The following is a 14,933-nucleotide window of genomic DNA, read 5'->3' as shown; positions in this document are numbered from 1 at the left end:
CTCAGCGCACTCAGCGAACTAAGAATCAAAGGAGGTTTATTTACGCCAGCAGGCTCAGAGGATTCACTCTCCAGAGGAGTTACTCTGAGCCCCAACAAAGGCAGGCAGGTAGATTTATACATTGATTACTTCCGCATACTTGGCGGTCTTTTGTTTTGCGTGTGTGCGCGGGAAAGGTAGTGTTCCAGGGAGAGGAGATTGTTAAACTTCCTCAGGGACAGGGTAGCCATCTTAGATTTCTTTACATTTCCCATATCATAGCCATAGGACTGACCAACACATTGCAGTCTCTGAATACAGCTTGATTTAGCATTTAGTTCTCTTGCCCGTTTCCTGCATTACTTTCATGTCAGTAGTTTAAATTCTGTCCTGCAAGTCTAACAATGGCCAGATGAGATAGGAAAATAGAACTCTGATTTACAACCTCTACGGCCACCAGCCCAGGCAGCCACACCATCTCTGCAGTAATTGGCCCAGAATCATCAGGATTTGGTCAATGATTTCCAGCTTCCCTAATTTTTGCCTCTGCATCCAACTCAGGACCAACTAAAGAAAGACAAATAAATATGCTCTCCAAATCAATTATATAAGATGTTGTGATTCTAGTTTACCCTCCTCCTACTTCCTCATGTCAATAACCTCTAATCAGAACATAATGAATCATTCCATTTATTTCACTGTAAAGCTTTCCCACTCTCTGACTGGCTTTAAGACTCTGACAAGTGCAAGTGATCTTGCTGACACTCATGCTCTAGCAAGCTCTGAATAAATAGCCTCTGTGCTCTTTAAGGTTGTTTTCATTTATATAGCCCTAAGGCTGTTCTATGATTTCAGTGTCCCATGGCAGACTGAGAATTAAGATCAATGACTAGCTATTGTTCTTACAAGGTGAGAATTATCAAAGAGGTATCACCCCCCACTTAATTTACTGTTTTAATGCTCCCATTATTATACTATTTTTTTTAAGTGAACATGTAAAGCAACAATATGAGCATCATTGTTTCAGTAATTGATTTAATATGCATAGCATTGCTATGAAACAAAATGTTATTGGTATTCCAGGTATTCTAATCAATGAGGCAACTGCAAGAAGCAAAATTTTCTCTAAACCTGATCCATAAAGAGTATATAATAGAACTTTTGCAAAATCTTTCATAAATCATAGAATAGAACAAGAACGACACTGGATCAAAATCTAAGCTCCATTACTTTCCCAAAAAACTAGTGGCTTTGGATAATTATCAAGTATTTATGTTCCATATCCGATCTCATTTTTCAGAGATGCACGTGAAAGGAAATGCAGACAGTGGAAATGTGAGATTTATTTCTATTTAAAACTATTCACAAACAAATTCCATATGACCGTGTCTGCTTTTTAAGGTAGTTTGGTTAGTAGAACAACTAAGAGAGAAACTCAGCTCAATTAAGAAAAATTTCCTTCTGCTTAAAGCTTCTTCTTGATTTTCTGTCTTACATTCCTCCTTAGCACTGGTAGTGATCATGAGTGAAATGACTTTCAGGTTATGTGTGAAGAATAAACCACAAAGTTCAATAAAAATATGCAGCAATTAAAATGTATTATTTAGAAATCATGGCAGATGTACTTGATAAAATAACACAGGAAAGAAACATATAAAACTGGCTAACATGGGGTTTTCAAAATTTAACAGGCGTAAAAATCACCCCAGAGATCTTGTTAAAATGCAGATTCTGAATCAGTAGGTCTTTGATACAGCTAGAGAGTCTGCATTCCTAACAAGCTTCCAGGTGATGCATCAATGCTACCGATAGCATTTTGAGTATGGAGGGTCTAGAGACATTCAATTTGGTGGTAGGAAGTAGCATGCAATTAAGCCTCATATATGTTTTCAAAGAACAAAGTGAAAACTCTGTCTTAGTCTCCTATACATTTGCAAAATCCTTAATTTTTTTTGTGAATCTATTCAAGTCTTTTCTTTCCTCTTTTCTTTGGAGAAAGACCCTCTCCCTCAGACTTAGATAATTACCTTGAACCTGGTGACTCAGGTCCTCTGGCTATTGATAAGGATCATTGAAACTCAGCATTCTCCTTGGACTATTATAAGGCAGGAATGGCTTTAGGCCAAAACAGGCCCTTAGAGTCTGAGAAGGGAGGGGACCTTTAACTCCTTTTCTTTTCTCTTTTTTCCTTTTATAAAATATATTAACCAAGCTTTTTTTCCTATACCCACTTGATGGGCAAATTAATGATAGAAACATAACTAGATATATGATTCAAATAACACATTTGTATCTTTTTCCTTGTCTAGGCACAGAGGCAGCACTTTGGCTGGATACCCAAGACCCCATTGTGACTGAAACAGAGAGGGAAAGAGAGCTCCATGAAACCCCAATAGGCAAGAACTATGACCTTCTTCAGCAGGAAGCAGATACAGAAGAAGAGACCTTCTGTCTCTCAACATCCATACTAATAAAAAGGAATTCATAACTCTTAGAAAGGTTAGGCAGGACAGTTAGATAGGGGGTTTCTGGTCCACCTGCAAAGACGGTGAGATCATCCTATTCTAGAAAGGGTCTGCCCTAGTCCAAGCACAATTAAGCAAGCCAGAGGGCATTTTTGGGCTAAAAGTAATTCACACAAGGAAACGAGTAAGCAGATAACTGGGCACTAGTTTCAGCCAGTCACTTGCACCTGCGCAATGAAGACCCAACGACTTTCAACTCGCCTGAGCCTCAATATACCATTATTACAATATGATGCCGGGAAGTTTGTTAATATCATTAGAATCAACTGAATTCTGGGAAAGAACATGCACAGGAAGCAAACGATGAGTCACTGAATCCTGTCAATCTTAACGGTCAATCAAGAAGGCCTACTCCTCTAAGAAAAGTAACCACCCACAGCAAACAGAGATAAAAACCCCAAAGACTTTGTTACTGTGCCCTTGTGTCCTTCTGATGCTCAACCTGCTTCCATGTCTGGAAGCGCAGTTGCTTTACTTTCCCTTCTAATAAAGCTATTCTTTTCTGCTATATTTCATTGTCTTTCTCAATTCTTTGTTCGAGACATCAAGAGCCTGGATAACATGTTGAAAGGGGAACCCTACTCTCCAGTACATCACTGCTCATAGGGTTGATTATAAAAATTACACAAAAACAATTATTTTAAGGTGCCTGACTCAGTGCCTGACTCCATATAATAGATGTTGGTTATTACTGTGATCCCACTTTTAAATTTTGATAAAATATCTAACATTGAGTTCAAGTTTAATATGTATTAGGCAATGGTCTGAATTTTACAAGCATTATTTCAAAATATAAACTATTACTAATCTCCATTTCATGGGTAGGAGAATTGAGAGGTTAGGTAACTTGTCTGATGCCCACAAGTAAAAATTGAGGGGACAGGGATTAAAATCTAGAGAGTCCCAAACAAGAGCCAAATCCTAAGCTAATATGAAACACCGCACCATCAGATCAGACTCACATGGACCAGAGATTTAACCAGTGTAAAGCTTTACTAAGTAATGCCAAAAACGTAGGCAATTAAAGGACTCACACAAAGTAGAGATATCAAGAACTGCTCCCAAGTTTCTTTTCATGTCGCATAAGCCTTTCTGGCCCGGAACACATGAAGTTTAAATGAGGTTCACAGGATTACCTCACAGAAGGCTAGAGTATAAAACATCTCCATTTTGTACTCCAGAGAGTTGAGTCACCTCTGTGATATTCTTTACGGAGCCCTGCTGGTAAGTCCTTGTTAGGTCCAGGAGGGCCCAATCCCTACACCCCTGTAGTGTGGGACCAGACTTCTTTCCCCCTTACCTTTGTGTGGAAACCAGACCTTGCTTCCAGGTTAGCAATGCTACATGCTCACCTCCCGCTTCACTGGACTCTCCTCCCTTCCCTGCCAATTTACCCGCCCAAAATATTCCCACCAAAAAAGCCAGCCGCAAGACCCATATAAGTTTCAGGTCCCCTCGCATTCAGAACTGATGCCATCTTCAGCTCAGTCAGGCTGTCACTCTGCTACAATAAATCTTGCTTAACCCCTTCGGCCTTGTGCGTTCCTCCTTCGGAGAACTTAACAGTTCTGAATAATCTTTCAGGGATGTCCTGTTGGGGACATCTGTTACCATTTCAGAGATAAAGTCCCTTCCTCCTGGTCTAGTATCCTGAGCAAGTATTTTGTTTACCAAAAGGTCAAGTTAACTAGATTAGTCCAGGTGACATATTTATTCCCCACCCATTGGTCTCCTCCAACTGCACTCCCCATCCAACAGTGAAAGACAGGACTGGATCCAAGGCCAGATGCTTTAAAACATTTTTCAACCCTTTAAACAACAGGCAATAGAGCCACTCAAGAGCAAAGGGCATATCTGGCATAATTAGACAAACTGGCTCCTTAATAAATAATGATGATAATACAATTAGAAAATGCACCAGCAGTATTGGAGATTATTTATCTGAGAGCTCTCACTGACAGAAAATGTCAGAAATTGGACAGATGGCGAACAAAACCAAAGAGACAATCACCAAAATGCAGAGCAGGGTATGTGGTCCACAGTCAGGGACAGCGAGGACAATGTACCACAAAATGGGGGTTCAAGAGTACAAGGCAGCAGTCAACAACCAAAATAAGACATAGGAAAAGAGAGACCAGTCAGAGGATAGCACAGTAACACTACAATAGCAGCAGCTGTCTGACTCAGGCTCTGGCTTTCTAAATGATTGTTGATGAATGCAGTGGCTACTCCTAGTGCACTTTGCCTCGATCTTGCAGGTGAAAGGAGGTAATCGGTAGAAGCTGTCTAAAATCAAGATGCCCAAGTTGGGGGAAGCAGCAATTCCAAGCCAGCAGATTAGACCCATCAGATGTGAGAGAAATAAAAATTGGGGCTATTTGTGAGATTAATCAAAAAATATGTAATTTTCAAAGGAAAATATGTAAAACTCATTTATATTGTGATAAATATGTAATTTCACTATATTAATCAACTTCTTCATTTATATATTTGTGAGGAGAAAGAAAGATGGCTGTAGTCAGGCTCCCTTCCAACACCCTTAGAAGCTAACTTCTGAGCAGAAATGACTCAGCACTTCCCTTATGTAACCACGTGCCGGTCCGCATGCATGGTTTTCCATTATCTGGCAATGTGCCACTATTGTTAACCTGTGCAGCTCGCAGTTGCCTAGGCTCCTCACATTTTCTTCCAATTGCCTGAGCCTCATACCCCTTTCCTCGGAACCTCGAATCTGCGGCAACACAACAATTTAAGTTTGCCTAAAATTTTGGCTGAAATAGTAAATCCTGTTTCATCATTACTTCATTTTGTGCGAAGTATGTCTGTTAATGCTCATTTGTCACAGAAGTGATCACTCATCCAGAAGGAGCTGAAGAACACAGAATGCTAGGAAATTGTTCTTATGTATAGAGGTTAATTTAAATTTAAGACTTTTCGTTATCTCAAGCATATTTTAAATCATAATCTGTAATCCCAAAGATGCACAACATATCTGTACCCCTTGTTTGGAGATGATGAGAAATGAATGATATGGTATTGATTTCAAAGGCTAAGTATGTCTGGGGATTTGTCAGGAACCAGCATCAGAGGAGATGTATCATTTTTTTTTTTTTTTTATGAGACCGAAGAAGAGTGAAACTCAGCATTTCCAAGAATTGCACAAATACATTTTTTAAATACTTAGATTAATATTATTTATTTACAAAATGGTGACAGTTTTCTTTCAAAAGAATTCATAAAATCTAGTAGCAAATCTCTTAATAAAATGCACAGTATCCTGTTGCCTTCACCAAATAAATTGTTATATCTAATGTCATTGAGTGATGGATGGGAAAAAAACATGCACATGTGCTATTGATTTAGGACACTGAGCTGCCTTCCAGATCATTCGGCATTTTGTGATAAATGGTACCTACCGGTTCTCCTGAATTATTTGTTCATTTAATTATTTTCTGAGACCATCACCTAGCAGATATTTGCAGAGGTTTTACTTTCGTGAATGAGATCACAGTTAATTGCCTCGAGCTGAGTCTTCCTTGCAGATCATCTATTTCTCTTCCTATGACTTTGTGTAAGTCACTTTTCTCAATGTCAGTTTCTTATGCTTCAAAGGAGGCCACTATTTCTTGTTTGACAAAACTCACAAATGTGTGAGGCACGAAGGGCAATTGGCTGCAAAAATATTATTTAAAAAGGTAGAACTGGTACCAACATTAAAGTACAAGCATACCTCGAATTTCATTGTGCTTCACTTTATTGCACTTCACAGGTGTTACATTTTTTACAATATTGAAGGCAAGACACGCCAGCAAAAAGATTACTGCTAACTTTCTTGTGATACCCACTTTATTGCAGTGATCTGGAACCAAAACTGAAATATCTCTGAGGTGTGCCTATATTATAATTATGAAAACTCTCTTTGGCCCGTGATTATCTTTTATGGTATTTAGACATTTTTACCAATTACATCCTTCACTACCTTCACTTTAGCCTAGATTTCTATGCCATTAAGTTAAGAAAACATAATCAGTACTTTATAGCAACTATAGATATGTGCCACCTAGACTTCCAGTGACACATAAACAGAGAGTCTATAAATTCTTCTAATCTGATCTCTTTTTATTGTCATTGCTCATAGATTTAATGTTAGTGCCTGTGCATGCCAGCACATGCTTCTTTTACTGGCATTTCCAACGCATCACAAACTTATATATCCCCAGAAAGTTTTTCTCTAAGGTTTACAATTTTAAAAGAGAATTCTGTGATAGACCAAAAGCAAAAACACCTTTTCTTAAAAGATGTGAACAGACAATATGACAACTACTGGAAGGGTTTTACCAGACCTCTCTGGCCTCACATTCATCATTGGCCCATGCAGAGAGGACTGTGCCAGAATTTTCACTAAGTCAACAATCTTTTTCTGCTCAATGCTAACACACATACATTATATCCGGCGTCTGAACCAGGTACCATAATCAATAGAGGAAAATTAAAAGGCATTCTTTATTTCAAGGAGGTACAATGCATCAAGAAAACACCACACAGATGCTGCATTATTATGCAGAAAAAAAAGAAGAATGCCATTTACAATAGCTGATATAGGCTGGAGGAAGAATCAAGAAACCTTGGGTCGGGGAGAGGAGCAGTGCCTCCAGATCCTGGCTCCACATAGAATCCACAGAGATGCTTATTAAAAATATACCCCCTCTCCTCCCACTGAATCATAAATTCAAACAAGAGACCAATAACATCTATATTAAAACCAACTCTAATGCAGCTGCTCTATAGTCAAGCAATGATACATGGCTGCCAAATCTTATAGTTCAAACTCTATATTAGTAGATAATATTAAAGCCCAGAGATTGCATTTCTCAGATTCCCCATTCGTCCTCATACACCGTAGCTAACAGAAACCCAGTTTCCTAACTCTAATTCTTTCCTCTCCATGGGATGTTTCCACATGATCAAAATGCTTATGGAGATATCATTTTACTAACATACATTCACCTATCCTTGGAAAAATCAAAATATCAAGCAGATTTATCTCATGCTTCTTTTCTGTGCTGATATCAATACTTCATCTTTTATCAAGAAACCCTTTGCTCTTATTTCTGGTCTTGAAAAGTAAACAAATAAGTAAATATTCCCTCAGTAAAGGATCTGGAACATAGATTCTACTACGGACATCTGGCTATAGTAGTATGAAAAGGCTGATTACTTCTTTCCTTAAAAGAAAAATAAATTTTTTCAAAATTTCCATTAATAGCCATGGCGGGGGGCGGGGGGGGGGCGGTGCTCTAGAAGTCAATCAAAGGAAAACTAGAAATTGAGAAGCATTTACTCAGAGGAAAAAAAAAACATGGTGAGAACCAGTTTTACCAGTACAGGGAAGGATGGATAAACTAGCGACATTGTTACCAGAGTCTGTGGACTTGGTTTTAAACAAGGAGTGTAAATCAGTGGAGACATTGTCAGTAAATGAAACAAACTGAGTAGGAAACAATTGGGAAACTTTCAGATCTGCTAGCCTGACCTTTCAATCCATTAAATGATCTCTTAAAAGAAATTTAGCATGAAGATTCTTGAAACAGAGCCAGACAAGCCAATGACAAGCTTTCCATACTTTCCTGGCTGACTGGAAACATGTAGACTTAGAGGTAGACCTAGCTATCCCAGGTGAAAGTGAAAGCCAAAGAAACCTTGAAAATTGGCTGAACTTTTAAAGTGTCTGCGTGAAAGATACAGGTTCTTGCAATTTGTGAAAAAGAAACAGGAAAGAGCTGAATGTTCTACAGCTGAAGTCCATCCCTGCTACAAAATAAAAAAGAAAGAAAAGAAAGTGAGGAAGAGGGAGAGGAGAGAGAGAAAGAGAAAAAGAATAAAAGAAAGACAAAACAAATCAAAATTCAATTTTGCTACAATATCGTATCCATATTACATTTTTCAACAACAACAAAAAAATGAGACACACAAAGAAATAAGAGAATTTAACCTATATTTAGGAAGAAAGCAGTTAACAGAAACTGTGATTGGGACAAGATATAGAATTTAGTATACTTCACGAGAGAGAGAGAAAGAACTGAAAAGGACTAAAAACTTAAATTAACATCCTCTGATTCACTAGAAGATACGAACATCAAACTAGAGAACAAATCAGTAAATGAAGATAGATCAATAGAGATGGTAACATCTGAAGATGGAAAAAAATTTGAAGAAAGTATGCAGAATCTTTGATTGTGGAACTACTTCAAGAGTATCAACATAATTGTAAATGAAAGTCCCAGCAGGCAAAAAGAAAAAAACCAGGGAAAAAAAAATCAGTATTTGAAGAAATACTGTCTAAAACCTAATGAAATTAACTGTAAAACATTAATCCACCTGTTTATAAAACTCAGTGATCTCCAAGTAGAATCACACAGAGATATACATCTAAATAGAAAGTGCTCAAACTGTTCAAAGACAAAGAAAGAGAAAATCTTAACAAAATAACAAAATCAACGAGAGATAGTGGTCCATTGGAATATATGAGAGTAGGATGCTCCAGGAATTTCTCCTATCACCAAAAAATTCCTATTGAACAGGTAATAACTATCTAAAGAAATAGGGTCCAGATACTTCCAAAATTTGATGAAAGACATGAATCTACACATCCAAGTATCTAATAAATTCCAACCAAATACATTCAAATGGATCCACACGAAAATCCATTATCATCAATGGAAAAATGAATTTAAAAAATATGGTATACATACGATGGAATATTATTAAGTATAAAAAGATAAAAAAACACTGATACATGCTATTACTTGAATAACCTTGAAAACATACTAATAGAAAGGACCCAGATACAAAAGGTCATATATTATATGATTTGTCTTATATGATATATCTAAAATATACAAATTTGAAGAGACAGAAATCAGATAGGGGCAAGGTGAATGGAGAGTGATCACATAATGGTACAATGTGTTTTATTGGATGATAACTTTATTGTATAAATGTACTATTTTATCAAGCACTATTTATAGGTCACATTCTCATTCCTTTACATGTCTCAAAGTTTTTGTTAAAAAATGAACAGTAATTATAAGCAATAAAACTAAGCAAATATTATAAAATAATAATAATTATATAATTTATATCCTAGAGATGTAATATATATGATAATAACTCTTGTATATAGTATATGTCATTGTAGCTAATTGGAGCAAATGTGATATATTTCACTAGAATTAAGTCAGTATCAATTTGAAGTAGATTATAATAAATTAAAATGTATATTTTAATCCCTAAAGCAACCAGCAAGTAAAAAACTAAAAAAGTATAATTAAATATCAATTAAAAGTTAAAATGATATACTGAAATAATTGCATGCCACAAAAATATGAAATTAGAAACAGAGAAACAAAAAATATATCAAAAATAAATAACGCATTTTCATATGTAAATTCAACCATAACAATATTTATGTTAAATGGAATGAATTAAACACATTAAATAAAAGCCAAAGATTTTCAGACTGAATAAAAAGCAAGATCCAACTATATGTTGTCTACAAGAAGCATGTTTTATATTCAATGAAGCAAAGAGGTCGAAATTAAATAGATTTAAAAGATATAGCAAACAAACATTAACCATAAGAAAACTGGAGTGGCTAAATTAATATTAGACAGAAGAGATTTTAAAGCATAACAAAATATTAGAGAAAAAATTTAAAAAATATTTATAAACATTAAAAGGGTCAATGCAATATGAAGATATAAATTTTTACATGTACATTTACATAATAATAGTGCCTCAAATTAAATAACATGATAAATAATAAAAGTGAAAAAATAGACTATTAAAAATTTAGAGTTGTTGATAATATCCCTCTCTGAGTAACTGATAGAAAAAATTGATAAAATTTCAGTGAGGATAAAGAAATTTGAGTGACACTATTAAGTTGTTTATATATATAGTTGTTTATGAGTATAGAATATATACACACATACACATACACTATAGTAAAAAATACCATGATCATTTGAAAATAGTTAATCTGCTCTTGTATATAGTATATGTATTCGTATGTGCATGTGTCTACAAATAATCTTTTTTTTACTAAAAAGAAAAAATGTAAAATTCCAAGTCAAAGTGTCTATCTCAAGAGGTCAAATTAAACCTAAAGGAAAGGAAGGAAATAAAAAAAAAAGTGAAAATCAACGAAGTAGAAAACACAAATGGAGTAGAAAAATGAATGAAGCCTAAAGTTATGTCTTTGAAAATATCATCGACATTTATAAGACTTTTCTTAGAGTGTCCAAGGGGAAAGAAAAAGGAAGTGAAAGAAGAAGAGACATGTTACCAAAATCAGGACTACATCACTATAGATAGATGTTATGGAAATTAAAATTTATAAGCAAATATGATTTAAAAAATCTTTATACCAACAAATTATACAACTTTGTTGAAATAGATATATTCTTAAAAAGAAAACACACACACAATATACCAGAACTGACTAAAGAAGAGAGAAAATCTTAATAGACCTATAACTAATAAATGAATTAAATTATATTTAAAAATCATTTTACAAATAAAATACCAGGCTCAGATGTTATCATTGATGAATTCCACTAAGTTACACCACTGCTAAATGAATAACAAAAATTAAAGAAGAAAGCACCATCTGATTCATCTAATAAACCAATACTATTCTGATACCAAAGCCAGATGCAAAGAATACACAAAACTCATCAAATGATATACATTAGATATGTGCATTTTTGTACATCAATTATGCCTCAATAAGGCTGTAATAAATACATAAGTAAATACATAAATAAATAAAATCAGATAGTTTTCTCCAATGCAAAAATAAAGAAATAAGTAAAATGAAGGGAAAAAATTAAAAACTACAGACGAAACTCCCTCACAAACTTCGATGCAAAAATCGATGATATTAGGAAACCAGATTCAGCAATACATAATACATTCATACACAATGACCAAATGGACTTTATCTCAGGAATGAAAAATTAGTTTAACATTTGAAAACCAATTAATGTAAGACATCATGTTAACTGAAAAAAGAATAACATGATTATCACAATAAACACTCGAAAAGCATTTGACAAAATCTAAAAGTCTCATGATAAAAATTCTTACCAAACTAGTAATAGAATTATATTTCTTTAACCTGATAATGAGCATTTACAAAAACTTTCAGCTAACAACAGATTTAAAAGAAGGAAGAAAAGAAGCATTGAAAAAATAAATCAAGAAATAAAATAATGGAGAAACGAATGAAACAGCAACCTGAAATCTATTGCATCTATGGTTTAAAGTCGTTTTTTGCCTTCACCTATCCCCTCTTGTGAAATAAATTTTCTTACTCTGAAAAAAATTACTGCTTCCAAAAAAACTTGTATTTCCATTATCTATAAGAAGTTAAGAGATGAGGGAGCTATTTAGGGTTAACAGAAAAGTTTGTCTCCGTTTAGATTATATCTTAATATCACCATGTAGATTTTATAATTCAGAAAAAGAACAGAAATGAATAATTTTTGTTATCATTAATTCGATCATTTGTTTTTACCCCAAGGTCTTCATTAAATGAATACCATATTTCAGCCACTATGCTCTTAGTGCAAAAGTTTAACGAATAAGTCTTTTGTTGTTCAAAAATAATTGATGAAAAAAAAAGAGGAGTGAGAAAAGGAAAGTAGAAAGAAGAGAAAGAAGCATACAGGAATAAAAAAAAAAAAGACAAAAAGTTTGTTGACAACTTACATACTTTTCAATATGCTCTCTATATGTTAATATAGAGAGCATATATATATGCTCTCTATATTAACATGTTTTAATTTATTTATTTTGACTTATTTAAACCACTATCTTCATGTAAAGTGTTTTATTAATATTTCTCTAATTTTAGAGTTTAAGAAAGAGGCTCTGGGAGATTTTGAGATAAACCATTGTTACCCATCTGATTAGTGATAAATGCCACCACTCTTTTCAAGACAAGGGGCTGATTTTCCAGATACAAATGGTACTCTGTAAACATAATGCAAAAAGAAATTACCAAATACTGTATTTACTTATACAAACTATATGAATCAAAGTGCTGTGTAAATATAGAAGACAAAGCCACTAACTGCATAGGGATACAGTGGAAGTAGATCCTGTGAGTACGTAGAGAATGATGTCCTAATCACCTGGAACAAAGAGAATTAATCTCAATTCTTTTGGCTCATTAGTCATTCAACAAATTCTTATTCTATAGCAACTGGGTAGAGGCTCTCTGTCAGGTACTGAGAATAGAGTAGTGGAAAAAAACATACACAGTCTTCGATCTCATAGAGTTTGGAGCTTATAGATTATAACTATGACAACTGCTACAAAAAGAAAGAAGTAAAAAAAAAAAATGATTCTTAAGATCCTGTTGAAGTATAGAGCCCTAACCCAATTTAAGTGGATCGGAATCCTCAGTCTTAAGGATTTGTAAGAATTAGTTAAGGTGAGGGAACCTGAGAGATTGATCAAGAAGGATACTCCAGGCCAAGGGAGGGCAAGTAAAAAGTCCAGGAACTGACAGAGAGCAAAATATAACAAACATTTGAATGAAACTGATATTGACTATAATATATTTTTACAAATATAAATATATGAATTATAATACCATACAATAATGTATACCATATAGTATGGTAGTTACTTTAGAATCATTTGTTTTTAACATCACCCTTTGAAGAAGATATATTAGTATTTGTGATGCTGAGAAATTCCAATTATCTTTAGTATTTTTCAGGGCTCGGTATCACATTTGATAAAGCTTTCTTACATTTCAAGAGAAAAAATAATCAACAGATTGGGTAAAGACAGAAAGGTAATATTAATTGTAACAAATTAACATTATAATTTGTTTCTTCTACCCAAAATAAGTTATTATGGAAGACAATTTTTATTAAGAATCATTTTTATTATTTACTGGAAAACATTCAGTACCTGGAGCCAGCACATCTGGATTTTCATACTTGACTTTGCCATTTAATACATCTCAATACTTTGATTTTTGTTGTTGTTGTTGCTTTTAAACTATCTAATGAGTATTAGTTTTACCTACCTAATAAAGGTTATTCTGTGTGAAATACAATGTTCGAAGCTGCTTCAATTGTCCTAGTTTGAATTCTCACCATTCCAAGCCTGGACAGTGTAATGGCCTTCCATGTTCTTAAATCCTATATCCCTCTAATTCAAACAATGACATTATACAACCTCTTACATAATTCTTTTATCAATTTATTTAATATTTCTAAATCCTACAATAGATTTTCATTGCCTATAGAGTAATGCTCATACAATTCTGTCTATATATATATCTGTATCTTCATACACAATCATTATTCTCACATAACGAGTAGATTAACCAGAGTTCCATCATACAGCTAAGAACATACTATCAACATGATGCCTCTCACCAGGACTTCAATTTACCTTCTTTGTCATCATCTATATAAACCCTACTCATTCTTCAATATCCAACACTATAAATCTGCCAACCTTCATGACAATTTTTTGAAACTATTGCAATCCACATTAATTTATACTTTCTCTGAAGGCCAAGAATACTGATTACCTAATACATTTGATTAAGTTAATTTAAATAACAAGTTCTAGGAATTTCTTGGACTGTACCCCCAGTAAATTTTAAGCTTCCTAAGGGCAGAGTCATGTCATGTTTTCTTCCAAATCATTTACATCTGCAAGTGCTAACTACATATAAAATCAATAAATTTTGAGATAATTATATTAGGCAAAATTGTTTTATGTTAGAGTAAGTTAGGAGACATGACCCAATGACCTTCCCTCCAGAACAGGTTGCACCACTTTTTTTTTAAATTAAATTTATTGGAGTGACATTGGTTAATAAAATTACATAGGTTTCAAGTATACAATTCAATATATCATCTGGTTATTGCATTGCGTGTTCACCAACCAAAGTCAAATTTCCTTCCATTACCATTTCTGTAAGCCCACAAGGACAGAGGTGAAGAACTCACAGCCCAAAGTAATTCTTTCGATGTCTAAAAGTATTGCCCTAATCCTCTATGCTATTAGTTTTCAGAGTAAACTAAAATAATTTCCATAGTTTGTGATTTTTTTTAAGGACAGACTATCTTTGATCAAGAGCAGTAAAGGATATTTTATAAATACCTATTCTCTTAAGTAGATGAGCCATAAACAATAAAGGTGAAAAAAGTTTCCATTCTTTTTGCCCCTTCAATACAAGCTCAAGTTTTTCAAAATAGCAGCAGAAATGTTTTCTTCTTCATGAACAGCAGTATAGAAGGTCCTAATTGAGATTCTTCCTTGACATAGAAAATAAAAGAATTTTGCTATTGCTATGGTCTGATATCAGGAGTTTATTAAAATACTCTAAACTCA

This window comes from Pteropus vampyrus, unplaced genomic scaffold (genome assembly GCF_000151845.1).
Source record: "Pteropus vampyrus isolate Shadow unplaced genomic scaffold, Pvam_2.0 Scaffold33, whole genome shotgun sequence".
NCBI classification, from domain to species: Eukaryota; Metazoa; Chordata; class Mammalia; order Chiroptera; family Pteropodidae; genus Pteropus; species Pteropus vampyrus.
The sequence above is the reverse complement of the archived record's forward strand: the minus strand, read 5'-3'. Positions refer to the sequence as shown.